Here is a 23,495-nt window from a genome sequence, read left to right on the forward strand (position 1 = left end):
CATTATACTTAACTTAACTTAGCTTTGAATTGAATAATACTTTAATTGGTGCCCAAGTAACCTATACTAGACGACTTGATGGATAACGGTCGTTGGCCTTTGGACACCGCGGTGCCTCGGGCGTCATACCATGGGACGCAGTAACGTCAACCACGTATGCGATCGGTATGGCTAAAGAGCCATGATATCACATAATCGGCATAAAAGCCATGAATACGGGCATAAAAGCCATGGATACGGGCATAAAGCCATGAATACGAGCATAAAGCCTTTCCTTTCGATCTTGCTAAAACAATACCCTATTGGCATGCCAAACTATCCAAACCAATATTGTTAGGTATACTAGGGCATTTGATACTTTAAAATATTAATATATTGTGCTTTATGACTTCATTATTTCATGATAAATTTCAATCATAATTCATACATTCATTTGATCATTTATATGATCACAATTCACATCAATTATCCTTTTATACCATTGTACTCAAAATACTTCTCCTCTTTACAATAATGAGAACTAATGTCTCATTCATACATTAATATGGTTTATTTATCCATTCATTATGTTATTCATATTGATCCCAATTCTAAACAATGGTTCACATGTACCATTGTATTCAAAACATTTTTCCTTTCTCATTTATACATTCAAGAGTCTACTTATGTAATTACAAATTTTATATTTCAAGTTGAGTTACTAATATTTTATGAATTCCATTTGTGATGGGCATATATGCCCTAACTATCTATTCACATCAATTAGGTGACTTATTTTTCATGTTTCAAGTAATCCATGAATATTTCATGGATTTCAAATTTATGGCCTAAATTTCTTTTTAACAATTTTGACTAGGATGCATAGTCCATATTTGTCATACAATTCTAAGCATTTAAGCTTAGAATTGGTTCTAGGTCTTCATCTTAATTCACTAATCATTTTGATTACTATTCACCATACTAGTCAACCAAAATGTTGACCTTTTTATACTTAATGGATATATTAATTCTAATTACACCAAGATCCCACATTTTGAGTTTTACATTTACTAGTATTAATTGCCAATTGCAATTTAAAGTCCCCTAGATGCATTTCTAATTTCAAATTTTGAATTTCAAGTTTTGGTGTCACTATTCACCTCATTGGTCAACAAAAATGTTGACTTTTGCATAGACAATAGGTACATTGGTTTTAACACTCCCGATGTACCACATTTTGCATTTAAAACTTGTTGGAATCAATTACCAAATCCATTTCCAAGCTTATTTCAAGTTTTCATGTCACTCTTCACTTCATTAGTCAACTAAAATGTTGACTTTTGCATAGAAAATATGTACATTGACTTTGGCACTTCCAACATACTACATTTTTCATTTAAAACTTGTTGGTTTTGGTCACTTTCTCAAAGTTTAGGTCATTTTGGCAAAATTGCCAATTTTTGGTTTTGCTGCTCCGAAGTTGCACTGTTTCATTGGTCGATTTACTGTTGGAATTTGACAAAACTTCCTTCATAGAAAATGTTCCTTATTTTGTCTAGTTGAATTTATTTTTTTGAATCACTCCATTTGGAGTTTTGTAGCTCAAGTTATGGCTAAAATAAGTTTACTATTCACGTGCACTGTTCATGCTGCTATCATGGGTTCTGGCAGATTTTGATCCAACTTTGGTCAGTAATTTGATAAAGTTAAGTTCCTAATTTGGTCTAACTTTCTTCATATGAAATGTTCTACTATGCCTTAGGTTTCCATCGGTTCAAGAATCGCCTAAATCCGAGTTTTCTAGAGAGAGTTATAGCCATCCAAACATTACTGCTCAAATGAAAATTCTGGAAATCTCAGTACAGTAAACTTCACTTTGCTCAATGATTTGATTTGGTTCTGGTCATAATTTGGGGTAGGTTTCTTCATGAAAGTTGTTTGTCTATGTCTTAAATTGTTGCTGTAAAAATTTCAGGTCAATTGACCAAATCTACAGTGAGTTATGGCCAAATGAACAGTTACTGTTCATTTGGTCAATTCTGCAGGGGCTGTTGCAAGGTGTCCGGATTGGGGCCAAGTTTTGGTCCTCTTGCTTTGGTCTTTTTGGAATGGTTTCTTCAGCAAAAATGTGCCATTATAAGCCTAGTTTCATGTCCAATTAGCCAAACATCAATTGGACCTACACAGCCAAAGTTATGGCTGTGCAAGTGGACTGAATTTTCAGTCCCTCTGCTGCACTAACAAGGCAGCCTACACATTCACTTGGCTATACTATTTTTCAGTCCAATTCATGGTCAACATACCTAAAATGGTCACTAATTGACCATTAAAATGTGCTCTAACAATTTCATAAGCCAAATCAATTTTTTACTTCTCAAAACCCTAATGTCCAATTCAATTTGCCCATAAACCTCAATTAGCACACTAGTTCAACATCCATGCATATTCATACCTTAAACATCATTTCTATCCACTCTAAATTCATTAAAACAATCAAACTCATCCTTCCTTAGGGCTGCCAAAAATTAAAGGGATGCATACACTTAACTTTTATTCATTTAATTTACAATTTCTCACTTATTTCAAGCTTCTAACATGGAATCAAAGAAGTATATATATAAGTAGGCACTAACCTCACTTTAACCTCTTGTAGGGCAGATTTCTCCAAGTTAAATCTTCATTTTCTTGTACTCTCTTGGCTGCCAAACACTTCCTCTAGGTCCAAGGATTCATTTTAGTGTTGGGGTCTTGAGGAAATATGGTGAGGAAGCATGAGAAATGAAGCTTTTGTTTGAAAATCAATGGAGGGAGAAGAGGGAGAGATTCACGTTTTGGCTGAAGAAGAAGAAGGAAACAGCAGAATTTTGGGTCCATTTGTCTCTTTTAATTGTTTAAAAAAAGACTTATTGAATGGTGATTGGTGGAGGGTATGTAAATGACATCATGTGATGTCATTATCCCTAATTTCCTTCATTTTTCTTTTCTTTTCTTTTCTACCACATTTCAATTTAATTTTTAGCAATATTTCTTCATATTTTATGTCATATTAATTATTTACTTAACTGGACAAGTCGGCCAAAAATCACCTCTGAAGGCGAAATAACCAAAATGCCCTCCGTTTGGCTTAACGGGTCAAAATTGTCTGTACCGATTGAAAAATTTTTCTAAATATTTTCTTGGCATTCTAATGCCATAGGAACCTCAATAACCCTTCTCTGGAGTCCCAAAAATTATTTTATCAATTTTTCTCCGGGTCTAGGGCTCCTCGTTGCGAGAACTGCAACTTACCTTTGATTACCCATCGCTTGGGCACCGGCTCATTTGACTTGGTTGTATTTTATTTCTAAAATTTTTCCTAAATTTTTCTTATTAATATTTGAGTTAATTATGGTTCTTTACCTTAGTTTAAATATTTTTCCGGACGTTCTAGCTGTCCGGACCGACACTGGTCACCGGAACAGTAGACTGTGCGGAATTGCTACAGTGAGGGTGTTACATAGAATTTACAGTTTTGGTCCCTGAAAGGGACCTAGGTCAGGCTGTCCAAGATTGGACCCCTACCTATCCGAATTTTGTTTTACTTCTAACCATTCAAACACATCCTAATTTATCTCAATTGACCATTTTGAGTCTCATTTAGGTCAAAGTACATTAATTTACCAATTTCTCAAATTTTCCCCCTAAAACCCTAAGGGTCAAGAACCCTAATTTTTGTAACTCATTCAATTAGTGCAATTGAAGTCTATATTCATCTTCTATACACTTAATTAATTCAACTAAATTACCTTTTTTAATTCATCAAAATCACTCAAACCCTATTCCTATTCATGTTAGCCGAAATCCCCAATTGATCCCCCAGGTTTGTTTTGTTTGAATTTCTCTTCAATTCTAAGTTTATTTCAACTACATAAACATAAATTTAAAGAGAAATTGAAGGAAACAATCACTAACCTTTTCTTTGAAGTTCAATTCTTCAATTCCCTATCTTTTCTCCTTTCTTTTCTCCTTCAATCTTCTTTTCTAGTTGCAATAAATTCCATATCTTTTTTCCTTTCTTTTCTTCTTCAATCTTCTTTTCTAGTTGCAATAACAAGGTTTAAGTGGAGAATTTAGGAAATTTAGGGTGAATTGAGGGGTTTAAAAAGCTTGAAATCAAGCTTTAATGGAGGACAAAAATAGAAAGAGAGAGAGTGAAGATGGGTGCCAGCCAAATGGGTTGAAGAAGATGAGAATTTCTTTTAAATTTTCTTTGTTTTTATTTTCACTTTTGACTTAGTCAATTTCTAATTAAATAAATTTTATTTATGATGTTATGGGTGAGGTCATTTGGATGATGTTATTAATTCAATTTTCATTTCTTTTTTTTTTCCATACTTCTTTAATTTAATTCAATATTTCAAACTTTTCATTTCTCAGATTTTATAGGACAGTTAGGTCATGAGTCACCTCTAGGGGTGAATTGACCAATTTGCCCCTCGTCGGTCTAATCCGATTTATCAATAATATTGTATTTCTTTTAGAACTCTAACCTAATTATTTGATCTGATTCTCAATATTTTTCTATGATTTTCACATTTCCCCTAGCTTTGCAATTTTTCCTAGGACACCGGAGTCACAATGCCCCGTACGAATTTAGGGTTTTGACTGATCTCTCAATCACTTCCCGGTGCGGTCACTCATCGTTGTGACCCTCGGCTCATTTAACTTTTTATGCTTCGTTTTTTTTAATTTATATTTTTTCTTCTTATAATTGTTATTTATTTTTATCTATGACTTTTCTGGATGTAACATATATAGCTCTAGACATCTTGACTGTCCGGGCAGACATCAGGCACTGGAACAGTAGACTATATAGGAGTGTCCAATGTGAGGGCGTTATAGACGTGAAGTGTTAATCTAATTCTTTGAATGAGTAAGAAGATAAATGATTTGAAAATTCTGAAAAATGGGCTCATTCTATTGAACTATTAAATCACTGTGTTTGTGCATGTGTAAAATTTGTATGAGGGAGTGTATGATGTGAAAAGACAAAGAAATTTATACAAATTGATACACACACACATACACACACAAACTGAATTTTTGAGCCTTAATTACCTTTCATTATGGATCACTTATGATTTCGTGTGGTTTTTTTGATGGCTATAGCATGGTTTATTTTGTAACATTATTGATTTTCTTGATTGAGCCAATCCAGGTAATATCTTCTACTCACGAGATTCATGGACAAATTTTAACAATTATCCCTCAACTTATACGATTGTAGCACCATGGTTTTTCAACTTAAAAATGTAATATAAAACTCCTTCAACTTTTAAATTTTGCATAGAAAAATTCTTCTGACTTCCAATCATCGATTTTCCAATGTCACTAACATGGGTACATCTAACATGGTACTTAGTCATCATTTCTCTCTCCTCTCTCATGCCACGTGTAACAAGACCATCCTCAATACTTTACTAGTTATAACACCGTTGTTCTTCAACTTTGTCATTTGTAACACCATTGTTCTTTAAATTTATCATTTATAATACCATTGTCCCACAACTTTACATTAATATTACACAATCATCAATGTAACACCACTATTGTTTAAAACCATATTCCCATAATTTCATCCAATATAGATATACCATAAAATTTTTAATCTTAATTTGTCTATTGAGCAATATATTTTTTTAACTTTTGTTCATATATTTAACTTTTTACAATTTTTTATTGTAAATAGCATGTTGTTAAGAAAAATAAAGACTAATTAACACAAGCTAATATTTGTTGCAGAAAGGTAATTATGCATGGACTGATGAAATAGAGCCTACATTCAACATCCTAAAGCAATCTATGGTTCAAGGTCAAGTTCTCTCATTGTTGATTTTTCAAAATCATTTATTGTAGAAATTAATGCCTCGGGGGAGGGAATTCATGCTACGTTGATGCAGGAAGGGCATCCTATTACTTACATAAGCAACGCTTTGTCTATGAAAAATTTGGCTGTTTTGACGTATGAGAGGGAATTATTGGCAATCTTGTTTGCAACTAAGCATTGGGAACATTACTTGTTACCCAAGAACATTACTTGTTACCCAGGCACTTGATCATTCAAACAGATCTTAAAAGTTTTAAATATCCTTTAGATTAGGAATTGACAACTCTTGCTCAATAAGCCTGGTTAACTAATTGCAGGAGTATGATTACGAGATTCAGTATAAGAGGGGCCTTAAAAATCAAGCTGTATATGCCTTATTAAAAATCAATTTTGCTTTTGTTACAGCTATAACAACACATATGATTCATAACTTGCTTCTAGTGCTATGAAATCTGTATGGCAGACTAATGTTTATTTGCAAAAAAATTTAGTTGACCTGTAGCATGATGCTAGTTCACATCCTCATTACACTTGGGCACGTGATCAATTAAAGAGGAAGGGAAAATTAGTCTTTGGTTATTTTGATAACTTAAAGAATAAGTTGCTTGAATTATATCATGATTCAGCTTTGGGGGGCCATTCTAGAGTTTCACTAACTTGTAGGAAGCTTTCTTTTATTATCTATTGGAAGGGGCTATGGAAATCAGTTAGAGAATATGTATGTGCTTTATATGTTAGCAAAGTAAATATCACCATGTGGCTAGTCCAGGTTCATTGTAACCATTGCCTCAGCTAGAAGGAATTTTCATAGATATCAAGATGGATTTTGTTGATGCTTTGCCAAAATCCCATGATAAATATGCTATTATGGCTATAGTGGATAGTATGACAAAATATACTTATTTCATACACTTGTAGGATCCTTATACTATTAAAACTATTTCTCAACTGTTCCTTGACCATGGTTACAAATTACTTGGCCTTCCTAATATAATTGTAATGGATAGGGATCCCATTTTTACTAGTAAATTCTTATAGGAATATTTCAAATTACAAGGTGTTTCTCTTCATTTGTCTACTGCATACCATCCTCAGAGTGATGGACAAACTATGGTGGTTAGCAAATCATTGGAGACTTATTTGAGGTGCATAGTAGTAGATTTGCCCCATTTCTATCATACCATTTAATTATTTAGATGACTCCATTTTAGGCACTCTATGGTTTTCCACATTCCCTATCTTCTTAAAGATTCCATTGTGATTGTTGTTGATGTATACATGAGGGATAGGGAGGCCACCATTGCTATATTGAAGCATCATTTGACCAAAGTTGCCAACAGAATGAAACAATTGGTAGATAAGCAAAGAATTGAAAGAAGTTTTTAGGTTCAACCTTATGTGCAACATTCCATGTTTTTTTCTTATTCTAAGCTGCACAAGAAGTATTATGGCCCTTACAAAATTATTGAGAAGATTAGACCTACTGCTTATAGATTGCAACTTCTAGCAGGTGCTAAAATTCATAATGTCTTTAATGTTTCTTTACTTAAAACTGCTCATACAAACATCTCAGCTACTACCATTGTTCTAGATTTTTCTCCTACTCCTGATCCATATCCACAAGCTATTTTGCATAGGAGGATAAAAAGAAGGAATCAGGCAGCAACTCAGTGGTTAATACATTGGAAGAACACTTCACTTACTAATTCTACCTAGGTATTTGCTAAAAATATTCACCTTTGTTTTCCATCTTTCACTCCTTAAGGATAAGGAGCTTTTTGAGGGGAAGTTATTGTTGTGATGTGGGAATAAATGATATGGTGCAGATTGTTAAATAAGTGAAATGATGCATATTTATTAGGAGTGTCACACCCTACCCCTCTGTAAGGCATAACATGATCCCGTAGTATACCTAATGAATTACCAACTCCGTCTACTGATAACCCATTAAATACACTACAAGGGATTTTAAACACTTTTCTTACCTCTTTTATAGTGGTGAGCACTATTTACAGGTATTAAAAACCTTTTTGAACTGAAGTGATAGAACTAACACATTTGACTTATTTGGAATTTCTGTAAAAATTTTAGTAGAGTGCCATCTATATTTTGGATAAAACAGTTCTTCAGAAAACCTGTAAAAAGCACTTCAATATTTTTTTAAATCTCAACTCCAACATATTTCTCAACTCAAATCCACAGTGATTTTCAAAGACTGAGATAAAAGAAATATAATACAATTTTATTTTTTACAAGCCAAAATAACTCATAATTATTTTACAACTTCAATGTACAATTTGAATTTACAACTGCTCAAAACCAAAAACAATATATACATACAGTGGTCAGACATTACAGTACAAAATGCAAAATATGGTATACTCGTTATACCCAAAAAATCTCTCGCTGGGTGTACTAGCAGCCTAGTCACGCCTGCTCTGTCTGTCTACTGCGACAAAGAATAAAGCTATCGCTGAGACAATGTCTCAGTGGTGCACAACATTAACCAAATACATCTTTAAATCACAATTCATAAATCATACAAATAGTGGATACTTAAAACCATAGTTAATTTCAAGACAGTAATTGTCAACAAGAATTTTAACTCCATTTCTCAATATCACAATAAATTTCAATAAGTCAGATCATGGTTGAATTCAAAAGACAGTATATGTCAATAAGAGTTTAAATTCATTTCACAATCTCACAATACATATCAATAAATCACACACAGATTAATCATGTTCCAAAGTTCAATTCGTCCCAAAAGCCGATGGCTAATGAGGTATTCAATTCGTCCCAAAAGTCGATGACTAATGAGGAATAACATAGCTAGCTAGCAAAAATATGAGTACTCATCCAATTCGTCCTCAACAGGCACACACCTCAACACTTTAGCCAGAGAGGGAATTCAATTCGTCCCACTAGACAAGCTAACGAGGAATACAATCAATATACATGATAGCTGTGGTTTCAAACCATTTCCAATGCTTTTCAATCAATAAGTATCCATCAATATCATTCAAACAATTTCTCACAATTTCAAACCATTTACAGTGCTTTTCAAACGATAAATATCCATTCAAACACATTTCCACAATTTAAAACAATAATGTACAAATAGTCATAATTCATTTCAATTAAAAAAATTCAAAAGAAATAGTTGTTGTGCACAAACCTCTGATAACTGTCTCTTGGTCTGGACTCAGTGTTTCCTTCCTTTTCCTGAGTCTTTGGTAACTGAGAAACACAATTTGAAGTGTTTCAGTACTAAATTAAATTGTCTCTAACGATAATGTTCGATAAGTAATTCACTGAAAGCTATTATTTGCTTAATCAACCTAATATATCGATCCTCGATGCGTTCTAGGTAAATTAGGTTTTAACGTTACTAATATGTCACATTCGACAGTATTTTAGGGTTGGTACATGTTACCGATTTCATTTCCTTGTTTAGTGCATTTTATTGCAACTTGCTGGATTCCGAGATACTACTTTGACCTAGCCGGAAGACCTAGTTCTCTCGGTTTTTGGGTTTTGGTCAAAACTACAAACTTGTAGATCTATGTCTTATGGAACGCGGGGCAAAATTTCAGGTCATTCTGAGTTATGTAGACCAAGTTATGGTCATTTTACTATTGCTGGTCAAATGGCATCAAATTTGGTCATTTTAGGTCAATTTTGGTCAACTTTGGTTCGGCCAGTTTTTGGACCCAAACTTGTGCAAGCTGTTTGATTGCTTATGGTCATTTATGGGCTTTGGTGTCTTCATAAGACTTGTAGATATGGGTCTTCACTATGCATGGCTAAAAGTTTAGGTCAATTGGACCTGTTTTGAGTGAGTTATGGCCTAAACACTAACTGCTGCCCAAATGGTCAGTTTTTAGGCCTCACTTGCACTTAATCCGGATTTGGTCATTTTTCAAGCTACCCTGCAAGCAGAATTTTGGTATGTTTCCTTCATGAAAGTTGGCACATTTTGTGCCTAGTTTCACCTCCAATTGGTCTCATACCAATTGGAGTTACATTTTTAGAGTTATAGGCTAAAATGCATACTGTCCTTAATTACATTGCTTATACATCTATCCATTACACATTTACCTTGCTACAAGTCCACTTCTCTTACCAATTCTGTTTTGGTACATTACCAAAACCATATATCACTTCACTTTAAAGTCACTTTGGGTAGAATACAAATATCTTCAACACACCAAATGAAACTCTAATTCACAAAGTCCAAATACAACCATAAATACACATAAACACTCCTAATTGTTACATACAATTTCCACAACCAATTTACATACATTGTAACAACCCCATTTGCATAGCCTGGTATATTTCACTGTTCCGATGACCGGTGTCGGTCCAGACAATTAAGGGGATTAGAACCATACTTAAGACAACTAAATAAGCCATAAACACAAATAATTAGTAATTGCCAATTAGTTAAGTATAAATAAGAAAAACAGAACATAAGAAGTTAAACGAGGCGAGAGTCACAACGATGGGTGACCGTCTCGGGAACGACTGCGAAGTCGTTTTAAACTAAAATTTCGAACCATAAAAAGTGACGCTGCGGTCCTTAGGACCCTCATGAACACAGTGGAAAAGAGAAAATCACGAAAAAGAACTGTTAAGCCAGTCAAAAAATTAGGTCAGAATGCCGGAAGAAATATTGGATTATTTACAAACCGGGATGAACCGGCGAGGGGCAATTTGGTCAATTGACCCCGAGAGCTGACTCCTGACCTAACTGACAAATAAAAATGGAGAAAATAAAATTTCAGAATCGAGAATTAAATTAAAGAACTAATAGAAAAAAATAAATAGAAAAAAAAAAGAAAGAAGTTAGAAAAGTCAAAGGTGATGACATCATGAATGATGTCATAAAAGATTAATTAACTTATTTTATTTATTTGGGATTTTTGGTCTTCAAAAGGGATAAGATTAAAGAAAAAAAAAAAAAGAAAAACAAAAATTTTTTTAGCTTCCTTCTTCCTTGTTGTGCCGCCCCACTTTCTCCCTCTGTTCTCCATGAAAGTTTCTTCCATTAAGCTTACACTTAAGCTTAATTTGCTCCACTTAATCTTTATAAATCCCCTAAAAACCTTGTTAGAACTTGCAATCTCAACTTAAGCACAAGGATTACAAGAAGAAAGAGGAGTTAAAGATAGGGTTTGGAGGATTTAAGAAAGGTTAGTGTGCTAACTTTCAATTTTCTACTTCAAATGCATGTTTAGGTATTTAAGTGAGCTTAGAACTTGATTAAATGAAACAAATATGGGGAACGACCATTGCTGAAATTTCGTCCAGCTTAGAGGGAGTATGATTTTGTATGGCTTGAGGGTTTTGAATGAGTTTAGGAACCTTACTTAGTTGATTGATTAGCATTAAAACCATTAGATGTAGTTAATTGCATGAAATGTATGAGTTAGGGTTTGAATGCTAGGGTTTGTGAACCAAATTTTGGAGAAATGCTTAAATGATGACTTTGGTCTATTGTGAGATGAAAAATGGTCAATAATGACCAAAAGAGATGTGTGGAAATTGTGAAAATGAAAACCAAATTCGTAGGTCCAATGGTCATGCTGCTGGCAGTATGACCAAACCAACTTTGAAGGACCAAAACGGAAATTTTACAAGTCCAATTGATATACCACCAAAATAGCACAATTTTCATTAAGGAACCATGGCCAAAAACTAACTAAAACTGGGTGAACCAATTGACCAAAGTTGAGTAAGAGCGATGCACTTGCTGCACAAACTGACCAAATGAACAGTAACTGTTCATTTGGTCATAACTCGAGCTAGGAAGGTCAAATTGACCTGAAAGTTTACCAACAATTAGATAAGATATAGACCTAAAACTTTCATGAAGAACACCATCCCAAATTATGCCATTAACCTAGTCAAATTATTGAGCAAAGTGGAGTTACTGTACCTGCGATTCTGCAGAATTGCCATTGAGCAGTAAAGTTCCAATGGCTATAACTCTCTCCAGAAAACTCCGATTTAGGCGATTCTTAAACCGATGGAAACCTAAGACATAGTAGAACATTTCATATGAAGAAAGTTAGACCAAATTATGAACTTAACTTGATCAAATTACTGAACAAAGTTGGATAAAAAATCTGCCAGAACCAAAATCTCAGCATGAGCGATTGCGTGAGCGATGGTATTGCATTTTGGCCATAACTTGAGCTACAAAACGCCGATTGGGGTGATCAAAAAATGAGAATACACTTAAGACAATAAGAAACATTTTCTATGAAGGAAGTTTTGCCAAATTCTAACAGTAGATTGACCAATGGAACAGTGCAACTTCGGAGCACCAAAACCGAAAATTGGCAATTTTGCCAAAACGACTTAAGCTTTGAGAAAATGACCAAAACCAACAAGTTTAATGGCCAAAATGTGGTATGTGGGTGAAGTTGGCGTTCCCATACCTATTAAGCCTTAAAAAGTCAACAATTTGACTTGAATAGTGTAGTGAATAGTAACCCAAAACACAAAGTGGGAAACCCATCGGTTAAAGTTCGAGTAGTAATTTGGGAAAGAGAAAAGATTTTGAGGGACCCCGAGCTCCTAAGTATGACAGAGGTGGACCTTCAGGGCAGAAGCAATCAAGAACCATTCGTCAAAGAACCAGAAGTTCCTACCCTACCCGTTTCTTTGATGTTTGTGGGAAATTACACGGAGGTATATGCCATAGGGTCACTGGAGCCTGCTTCAATTGTGGTGGAATTGGACATTTCGCCCAAGATTGTACTAGCGCACGTCGAGTTATGCCACATACTACACCAAAGGAATCAGTCCAAGGTTCTGATTTTAGAGGCTCATTAATAGTCAGTACGGGCAGAGGCAGAAGTAGAGACAACACTTCGGGTAATCATCGTACAATGGACCAACCCGAGCAGAGGAATACACTAAAAAGAGGGAACGCCGTGCATCTAGGGGAAGAAGCAGAGACTTCAGATGTAGTTACCGGTATTTCCTTAACTTGTGAAAGGAATAATTATGTATTATTTGATTCCGGCTCTACTTGTTTATATGCTAATGCAAAATTATATGTTCTACTGCTATTCCCTTGCATGGAGATAAATTTTAATGTGTTAGTAATTAGTCTTTTAGGATAAGAATTGCGATAATAAGCATGATTGGAATTAATTTGGAAAAGTTTCTAGTGAGGACATCTCCTAGACTATGATAAATTATAAAGTTAATTAGTAAGCCTAATTAGGTAAGGCAAGAGGACCTAAAAGTAAGTTGTAGAAATATATCTGCCCTAGATGGAAGTAAAGGTATTACTATTGATAGATATCAGTAAGTACCATAATCAAAATAAATTTAAGATATTAGTGGATTTGAAAGAAATAAGACATAGGGAAGTTTGATCTATTGGGATGTATCGTAGTAACTATGCAATATACTTGATGTTTGTACTGTAAGCTGCAGATTACAGTATTGACTTGAGATTTATTATGTAGAGCTACGTACTACCCAATAGTACATAAGGATAAGAATAGTTATAAATGATTTTCGCTCTGGTACAAATATCCCAGAATAGAGTTTTATTACTAGGACTAAGTTTGAAAATCCTAATTCGGGATTTAAAACTCTACAATTAGAATATCAAAATATCATGGTTGCAAGGTAGTGAGAGTTAAAAACTCCGTTACCCTAGCACGAATTACAGTACATCAAAAATTGTTATGGGACTAGAGATTTTAGCATGGTAAAAATTTAAAAATAACACCTATAGGGCTAAGTCATCTAGTCTCCGATATGGGGTTTATAGTTGTTCTGGTATTGCAATGGATCTTTTGCTCAAAGTTTAGTAAGGAACAGTATTCTATTTGTGTAACGGTAAGAAACAAAATATAATTTTGTTTCCCTAGAAGAGACAGGATGCTATGGATGACCATTATAACTTATAAAACAGTTAAGAAATGATATTCTACTAATAACAGTAATTCAATAGGAACTAGTTGGCCAGGTATTCTTTAGGAAGAGCACAATTTTATTGTGCGGATTATAAGGATTAGATTAGAATTCAAGTGGAACTTTTGAATAGCATGGGAAACAGGAGAGTCCGGTAGACTTCCTTTTTAAGATTAAAGAATTGTTTATGGTTAAAAAGTAAAAAGGTAATGATCACAAACTAGCGGAAAATAAGCTATAGAATATTGATAGATAAAAGAGTTGTGGAAGTAAAAATTAGAATAGTTAGTGCAAATGTAATAAAGAAACATTATGAATATTAGTTAAAGTATTGACTAGAATGGTCAGAGGACCAAATCAAGTAATATTGAAGTATAGTGGATTTATTAGGGACGATAAGAGGTACTAAATTACGACTCGACAACCAAGTTAAGGAAGAAGATAAGATTGAGGAATAAAATAATTAAAGTTAAGTTGTGGAATGAAAGAAGGAAACAAATAGAACATTAAGAAATGAGAAAAACACTAGATGAGGAATTGCCACTAAGGTAAACAACTTACTTAAAGTGCGTAATGATATCTCGAACTATTTTATCAAGAAGGAAATAAGTTAAACAAAAGCAAACAAGATAGTGCAAAATGACACATAGGCCTTGGTCATAAATGGAGATAGTAAGATAATGGTTATGGACCTATGGCCAAGAAAGAGATAAGCAATTCATATATGACCAACAAGGTCATTTAAGAAAAACAAAGGACTATAAAGGAAAATAATTGTTAAAACAACAACAAGAAAAGACTAAAATATTCTAAATTAAACTAAAGGTTGCATGAAATGATCAAGAGATTTGATAAGGAAAGAGTAAAACTAAGTTCTCCCCCATAGGATCATACGAGGTCCTAGAAAGAGTGGATCCACTAGCACACAGATTTGTTTACCTCTAAAATTGAAATGAATTTGAATCTAACTTATGATAGAAGCTCATAAGAAATTTGGCACACGAGGTGAACAATCGATGAGTAAATAGTATTGGTTAAAGTGCTAAGGAACCATCATTCAAGCCAGGAAGCTACTTGGAAGTATGAATAGGATATGAGAAGACAGCACCCATAACTATTCAGAGACTGATACCAGGTAAAATTTCGAGGATGAAATTATTTTAAGGGGGGGAGAATTGTAACACCCCCATTTGCATAGCCTAGTATATTTCACTGTTCCGGTGACCGGTGTCGGTCCAGACAATTAAGGGGATTAGAACCATACTTAAGACAACTAAATAAGCCATAAACACAAATAATTAGTAATTGCCAATTAGTTAAGTATAAATAAGAAAAACAAAACATAAGAAGTTAAACGAGGCGAGAGTCACAACGATGGGTGACCGTCTCGGGAACGACTGCGAAGTCGTTTTAAACTCAAATTTTGAACAATAAAAAGTGACGCTGCGGTCCTTAGGACCCTCATGAACACAATGGAAAAGAGAAAATCATGAAAAAGAACTGTTAAGCCAGTCAAATAATTAGGTCAGGATGCCGGAAGAAATATTGGATTATTTACAAACCGGGATGAACCGGCGAGGGGCAATTTGGTCAATTGACCCCGAGAGCTGACTCCTGACCTAACTGTCAAATAAAAAGGGAGAAAATAAAATTTCGAAATCGAGAATTAAATTAAAGAACTAATAGAAAAAAATAAATAGAAAAAAAAAAGAAAGAAGTTAGAAAAGTCAAAGGTGATGACATCATGAATGATGTCATAAAAGATTAATTAACTTATTTTATTTATTTGGGATTTTTGGTCTTCAAAAGGGATAAGATTAAAGAACAAAAAAAGAAAAACAAAAATTTTTTTAGCTTCCTTCTTCCTTGTTGTGCCGCCCCACCTTCTCCCTCTGTTCTCCATGAAAGTTTCTTCCATTAAGCTTACACTTAAGCTTAATTTGCTCCACTTAATCTTTATAAATCCCCTAAAAACCTTGTTAGAACTTGCAATCTCAACTTAAGCACAAGGATTACAAGAAGAAAGAGGAGTTAAAGATAGGGTTTGGAGGATTTAAGAAAGGTTAGTGTGCTAACTTTCAATTTTCTACTTCAAATGCATGTTTAGGTATTTAAGTGAGCTTAGAACTTGATTAAATGAAACAAATATGGGGAACGACCATTGCTGAAATTTCGTCCAGCTTAGAGGGAGTATGATTTTGTATGGCTTGAGGGTTTTGAATGAGTTTAGGAACCTTACTTAGTTGATTGATTAGCATTAAAACCATTAGATGTAGTTAATTGCATGAAATGTATGAGTTAGGGTTTGAATGCTAGGGTTTGTGAACCAAATTTTGGAGAAATGCTTAAATGATGACTTTGGTCTATTGTGAGATGAAAAATGGTCAATAATGACCAAAAGAGATATGTGGAAATTGTGAAAATGAAAACCAAATTCGTAGGTCCAATGGTCATGCTGCTGGCAGTATGACCAAACCAACTTTGAAGGACCAAAACGGAAATTTTACAAGTCCAATTGATATACCACCAAAATAGCACAATTTTCATTAAGGAACCATGGCCAAAAACTAACTAAAACTGGGTGAACCAATTGACCAAAGTTGAGTAAGAGCAGTCTGCCACTGCATAAACTGTCCAAATGAACAGTAACTGTTCATTTGGTCATAACTCGAGCTAGGAAGGTCAAATTGACCTGAAAGTTTACCAAAAATTAGATAAGATATAGACCTAAAACTTTCATGAAGAACACCATCCCAAATTATGCCATTAACCTAGTCAAATTATTGAGCAAAGTGGAGTTACTGTACCTGCGATTCTGCAGAATTACCATTGAGCAGTAAAGTTCCAATGGCTATAACTCTCTCTAGAAAACTCCGATTTAGGCGATTCTTAAACCGATGGAAACCTAAGACATAGTATAACATTTCATATGAAGAAAGTTAGACCAAATTATGAACTTAACTTGATCAAATTACTGAACAAAGTTGGATAAAAAATCTGCGTAACCAAAATCTCAAAGATGAATGAGCACGTGAACAGTAATTGCATTTTGGCCATAACTTGAGCTACAAAACTCCGATTGGGGTGATCAAAAAATGAGAATACACTTAAGACAATAAGAAACATTTTCTATGAAGGAAGTTTTGCCAAATTCTAACAGTAGATTGACCAATGGAACAGTACAACTTCGGAGCACCAAAACCGAAAATTGGCAATTTTGCCAAAATGACTTAAGCTTTGAGAAAATGACCAAAACCAACAAGTTTAATGGCCAAAATGTGGTATGTGGGTGAAGTTGGAGTTCCCATACCTATTAAGCCTTAAAAAGTCAACAATTTAACTTGAATAGTGTAGTGAATAGTAACCCAAAACACAAAGTGGGAAACCCATCGGTCAAAGTTCGAGTAGTAATTTGGGAAAGAGAAAAGATTTTGAGGGACCCCGAGCTCCTAAGTATGACAGAGGTGGACCTTCAGGGCGGAAGCAATCAAGAACCATTCGTCAAAGAACCAGAAGTTCCTACCCTACCCGTTTCTATGATGTTTGTGGGAAATTACACGGAGGTATATGCCATAGGGTCACTGGAGCCTGCTTCAATTGTGGTGGAATTGGACATTTCGCCCGAGATTGTACTAGCGCACGTCAAGTTATGCCACATACTACACCAAAGGAATCAGTCCAAGGTTCTGATTTTAGAGGCTCATTAATAGTCAGTAGGGGCAGAGGCAGAAGTAGAGACAACACTTCGGGTAATCATCGTACAATGGACCAACCCGAGCAGAGGAATACACTAAAAAGAGGGAACGCTGTGCATCTAGGGGAAGAAGCAGAGACTTCAGATGTAGTTGCCGGTATGTCCTTAACTTGTGAAAGGAATAATTATGTATTATTTGATTTATATGCTAATGCAAAATTATATGTTCTACTGCTATTCCCTTGCATGGAGATAAATTTTAATGTGTTAGTAATTAGTCTTTTAGGATAAGAATTGCGATAATAAGCATGATTGGAATTAATTTGGAAAAGTTTCTAGTGAGGGACATCTCCTAGACTATGATAAATTATAAAGTTAATTAGTAAGCCTAATTAGGTAAGGCAAGAGGACCTAAAAGTAAGTTGTAGAAATATATCTGCCCTAGATGGAAGTAAAGGTATTACTGTTGATAGATATCAGTAAGTACCATAATCAAAATAAATTTAAGATATTAGTGGATTTGAAAGAAATAAGACATAGGGAAGTTTGATCTATTGGGATGTATCGTAGTAACTATGCAATATACTTGATTTTTGTACTGTAAGCTGCAGATTACAGTATTGACTTGAGATTTATTATGTAGAGCTACGTACTACCCAATAGTACATAAGGATAAGAATAGTTATAAATGATTTTCGCTCTGGTACAAATATACCAGAATAGAGTTTTATTACTAGGACTAAGTTTGAAAATCCTAATTCGGGATTTAAAACTCTACAATTAGAATATCAAAATATCATGGTTGCAAGGTAGTGAGAGTTAAAAACTCCATTACCCTAGCACGAATTACAGTACATCAAAAATTGTTATGGGACTAGAGATTTTAGCATGGTAAAAATTTAAAAATAACACCTATAGGGCTAAGTCATCCAGTCTCCGATATGGGGTTTATAGTTGTTCTGGTATTGCAATGGATCTTTTGCTCAAAGTTTAGTAAGGAACAGTATTCTATTTGTGTAACGGTAAGAAACAAAATATAATTTTGTTTCCCTAGAAGAGACAGGATGCTATGGATGACCATTATAACTTATAAAACAGTTAAGAAATGATATTCTACTAATAACAGTAATTCAATAGGAACTAGTTGCCCAGGTATTCTTTAGGAAGAGCACAATTTTATTGTGCGGATTATAAGGATTAGATTAGAATTCAAGTGGAACTTTTGAATAGCATGGGAAACAGGAGAGTCCGGTAGAGTTCCTTTTTAAGATTAAAGAATTGTTTATGGTTAAAAAGTAAAAAGGTAATGATCACAAACTAGCGGAAAATAAGCTATAGAATATTGATAGATAAAAGAGTTGTGGAAGTAAAAATTAGAATAGTTAGTGCAAATGTAATAAAGAAACATTATGAATATTAGTTAAAGTATTGACTAGAATGGTCAGAGGACCAAATCAAGTAATATTGAAGTATAGTGGATTTATTAGGGACGATAAGAGGTACTAAATTACGACTCGACAGCCAAGTTAAGGAAGAAGATAAGATTGAGGAATAAAATAATTAAAGTTAAGTTGTGGAATGAAAGAAGGAAACAAATAGAACATTAAGAAATGAGAAAAACACTAGATGAGGAATTGCCACTAAGGTAAACAACTTACTTAAAGTGCGTAATGATATCTCGAACTATTTTATCAAGAAGGAAATAAGTTAAACAAAAGCAAACAAGATAGTGCAAAATGACACATAGGCCTTGGTCATAAATGGAGATAGTAAGATAATGGTTATGGACCTATGGCCAAGAAAGAGATAAGCAATTCATATATGACCAACAAGGTCATTTAAGAAAAAAAAAAGGACTATAAAGGAAAATAATTTTTAAAACAACAACAAGAAAAGACTAAAATATTCTAAATTAAACTAAAGGTTGCATGAAATGATCAAGAGATTTGATAAGGAAAGAGTAAAACTAAGTTCTCCCCCATAGGATCATACGAGGTCCTAGAAAGAGTGGATCCACTAGCACACAGATTTGTTTACCTCTAAAATTGAAATGAATTTGAATCTAACTTATGATAGAAGCTCATAAGAAATTTGGCACACGAGGTGAACAATCGATGAGTAAATAGTATTGGTTAAAGTGCTAAGGAACCATCATTCAAGCCAGGAAGCTACTTGGAAGCATGAATAGGATATGAGAAGACAGCACCCATAACTGTTCAGAGACTGATACCAGGTAAAATTTCGAGGATGAAATTATTTTAAGGGGGGGAGAATTGTAACACCCCTATTTGCATAGCCTAGTATATTTCACTGTTCCGGTGACCGGTGTCGGTCCAGACAATTAAGGGGATTAGAACCATACTTAAGACAACTAAATAAGCCATAAACACAAATAATTAGTAATTGCCAATTAGTTAAGTATAAATAAGAAAAACAGAACATAAGAAGTTAAACGAGGCGAGAGTCACAACGATGGGTGACCGTCTCGGGAACGACTGCGAAGTCATTTTAAACTCAAATTTCGAACCATAAAAAGTGACGCTGCGGTCCTTAGGACCCTCATGAACACAGTGGAAAAGAGAAAATCATGAAAAAGAACTGTTAAGCCAGTCAAATAATTAGGTCAGGATGTCGGAAGAAATATTGGATTATTTACAAACCGGGATGAACCGGCGAGGGGCAATTTGGTCAATTGACCCCGAGAGCTGACTCCTGACCTAACTGTCAAATAAAAAGGGAGAAAATAAAATTTCGAAATCGAGAATTAAATTAAAGAACTAATAGAAAAAAATAAATAGAAAAAAAAAAGAAAGAAGTTAGAAAAGTCAAAGGTGATGACATCATGAATGATGTCATAAAAGATTAATTAACTTATTTTATTTATTTGGGATTTTTGGTCTTCAAAAGGGATAAGATTAAAGAACAAAAAAAGAAAAACAAAAATTTTTTTAGCTTCCTTCTTCCTTGTTGTGCCGCCCCACCTTCTCCCTCTGTTCTCCATGAAAGTTTCTTCCATTAAGCTTACACTTAAGCTTAATTTGCTCCACTTAATCTTTATAAATCCCCTAAAAACCTTGTTAGAACTTGCAATCTCAACTTAAGCACAAGGATTACAAGAAGAAAGAGGAGTTAAAGATAGGGTTTGGAGGATTTAAGAAAGGTTAGTGTGCTAACTTTCAATTTTCTACTTCAAATGCATGTTTAGGTATTTAAGTGAGCTTAGAACTTGATTAAATGAAACAAATATGGGGAACGACCATTGCTGAAATTTCGTCCAGCTTAGAGGGAGTATGATTTTGTATGGCTTGAGGGTTTTGAATGAGTTTAGGAACCTTACTTAGTTGATTGATTAGCATTAAAACCATTAGATGTAGTTAATTGCATGAAATGTATGAGTTAGGGTTTGAATGCTAGGGTTTGTGAACCAAATTTTGGAGAAATGCTTAAATGATGACTTTGGTCTATTGTGAGATGAAAAATGGTCAATAATGACCAAAAGAGATGTGTGGAAATTTTGAAAATGAAAACCAAATTCGTAGGTCCAATGGTCATGTTGCTGGCAGTATGACCAAACCAACTTTGAAGGACCAAAACAGAAATTTTACAAGTCCAATTGATATACCACCAAAATAGCACAATTTTCATTAAGGAACCATGGCCAAAAACTAACTAAAACTGGGTGAACCAATTGACCAAAGTTGAGTAAGAGTAGTCTGCCACTGCACAAACTGTCCAAATGAATAGTAACTGTTCATTTGGTCATAACTCGAGCTAGGAAGGTCAAATTGACCTGAAAGTTTACCAACAATTAGATAAGATATAGACCTAAAACTTTCATGAAGAACACCATCCCAAATTATGCCATTAACCTAGTCAAATTATTGAGCAGAGTGGAGTTACTGTACCTGCGATTCTGCAGAATTGCCATTGAACAGTAAAGTTCCAATGGCTATAACTCTCTCTAGAAAACTCCAATTTAGGCGATTCTTAAACCGATGGAAATCTAAGACATAGTAGGACATTTCATATGAAGAAAGTTAGACCAAATTATGAACTTAACTTGATCAAATTACTGAACAAAGTTGGATAAAAAATCTGCCAGAACCAAAATCTCAGCATGAACAGTGCACGTGAACAGTAATTGCATTTTGGCCATAACTTGAGCTACAAAACTCCGATTGGGGTGATCAAAAAATGAGAATACACTTAAGACAATAAGAAACATTTTCTATGAAGGAAGTTTTGCCGAATTCCAACAGTAGATTGACCAATGGAACAGTGCAACTTCGGAGCACCAAAACCGAAAATTGGCAATTTTGCCAAAACGACTTAAGCTTTGAGAAAATGACCAAAACCAACAAGTTTAATGGCCAAAATGTGGTATGTGGGTGAAGTTGGAGTTCCCATACCTATTAAGCCTTAAAAAGTCAACAATTTGACTTGAATAGTGTAGTGAATAGTAACCCAAAACACAAAATTTCAAGAACATCGAATTTAGCACGTTAGAGCTAGGTAAAAGTGAAGTCAAATTTATTATTGGATTCATGCTAAGTTATGGTACTGAAACACTGTGAAATTGTGTGTTTCAGTGGAAAAGAATACCGGGACAGAACCCGAGGAGTCGAGTCACGGCCAACAGGCGACTCGTTTGAGGTTTGTGCACAACTAACACTTTTGTTACTTTTCAAATCCAAATTGATTTGAAATAAATTTATTGTATGATTTATGATTTTGTTGTGTCGAGAATTTTAACTTATTGAATGAAATTGTATAATTTGAATATAAATTTTCTTATGCATTTAAGGATTTATTGCATTGTTTTGAGGATTGTAAATTTTAAGTTTGATGTGTTGCCAACCTTGAGCATGAATTTATGATGATTAAATATGTTGATTTGTAAATACTTTATAAATAGAAATTGTTTTGAATATGATTTGAAACCACAGTTGACATGACAAAATATGTTGTGAATTCTCATTAGCTTGTCTAGTGAGATAACTCCTCCACTTGATGGGGCGAGTTTCTTCCTCTCTGGCTTGCCAGTTGGGGAATGATGTGAATGAGTACTCATATATACTAGCTAGTCTTTGTTTCTCCCTTTTAGCCTCGGTTATTGGGAGTATGTGAAATGTCGTGGTGTACAACACGGCATCTATTCGATTTTTGGGTCATGGGTTCGACTGTGTGTATTGTTGGCAACGCCCTTTAAATTATGCATAATTTGATAAATTGTGATTGAAATAAATAATTTGTTAATGATTCAAAAATTTTTGCATTGTATCGGAATTTAAAATAAATGTAAATAAATAGTTACTATTTGATCAAAATGTTATTCGAATGAATAATTTGCATGAATGAAAATGTTGATTTCTGAAGGTCATGGATTTTGAAGAATTTAGAAATTTTAAAATTCTATTTGTTATAAATTGTCAAGCATAAATTGTATTAAGTTTTAAATTATTAGTTTGTGCACCACTGAGTTCACTACTCAGCGATAGCTTGTCATGCTGTCACAGATATAGAGACTAGAGGAGCAGCAGATTGAGCTGCTAAGGACAGGGGAGCTACTTGCTAGAAGTTATCGGGTATAATTTATACCCTGACTGTAAATATTCATTTTGATGTATATATTGCACGTAATTGTATGGACATGTAAAATCGGCCTTGAGCAGCTTGTACAAAGTTTGTATAAAGTTGTAATAAATTTTAGTTGGATTTTCTTAATGAAAATTTCTTGTAATGATGTATCTAAATTGTTTTGTTTCTAAGGAAATATGGATGATATTGATTGACAGTATTTTGAGAATTATTGAACTTGTGAATTTGAGAAATTGGTTGAGATTGAGTATAAATTTGAAGCAGTGGTTAGAAAATTATTGGAAGTGCTTTTATTTCAGGTATTTAAAGAACTGGTTTCCCAAAATACAGACAGAACTCTGTCAAAATTTTTATAAAATTTGCGGAAAAAGAAAATGAGCCAAAAGTTTTAACTAGTTTTTAATTTCAATTAAA

Source organism: Hevea brasiliensis, chromosome 7 (assembly GCF_030052815.1).
Source record: "Hevea brasiliensis isolate MT/VB/25A 57/8 chromosome 7, ASM3005281v1, whole genome shotgun sequence".
NCBI lineage: Eukaryota > Viridiplantae > Streptophyta > Magnoliopsida > Malpighiales > Euphorbiaceae > Hevea > Hevea brasiliensis.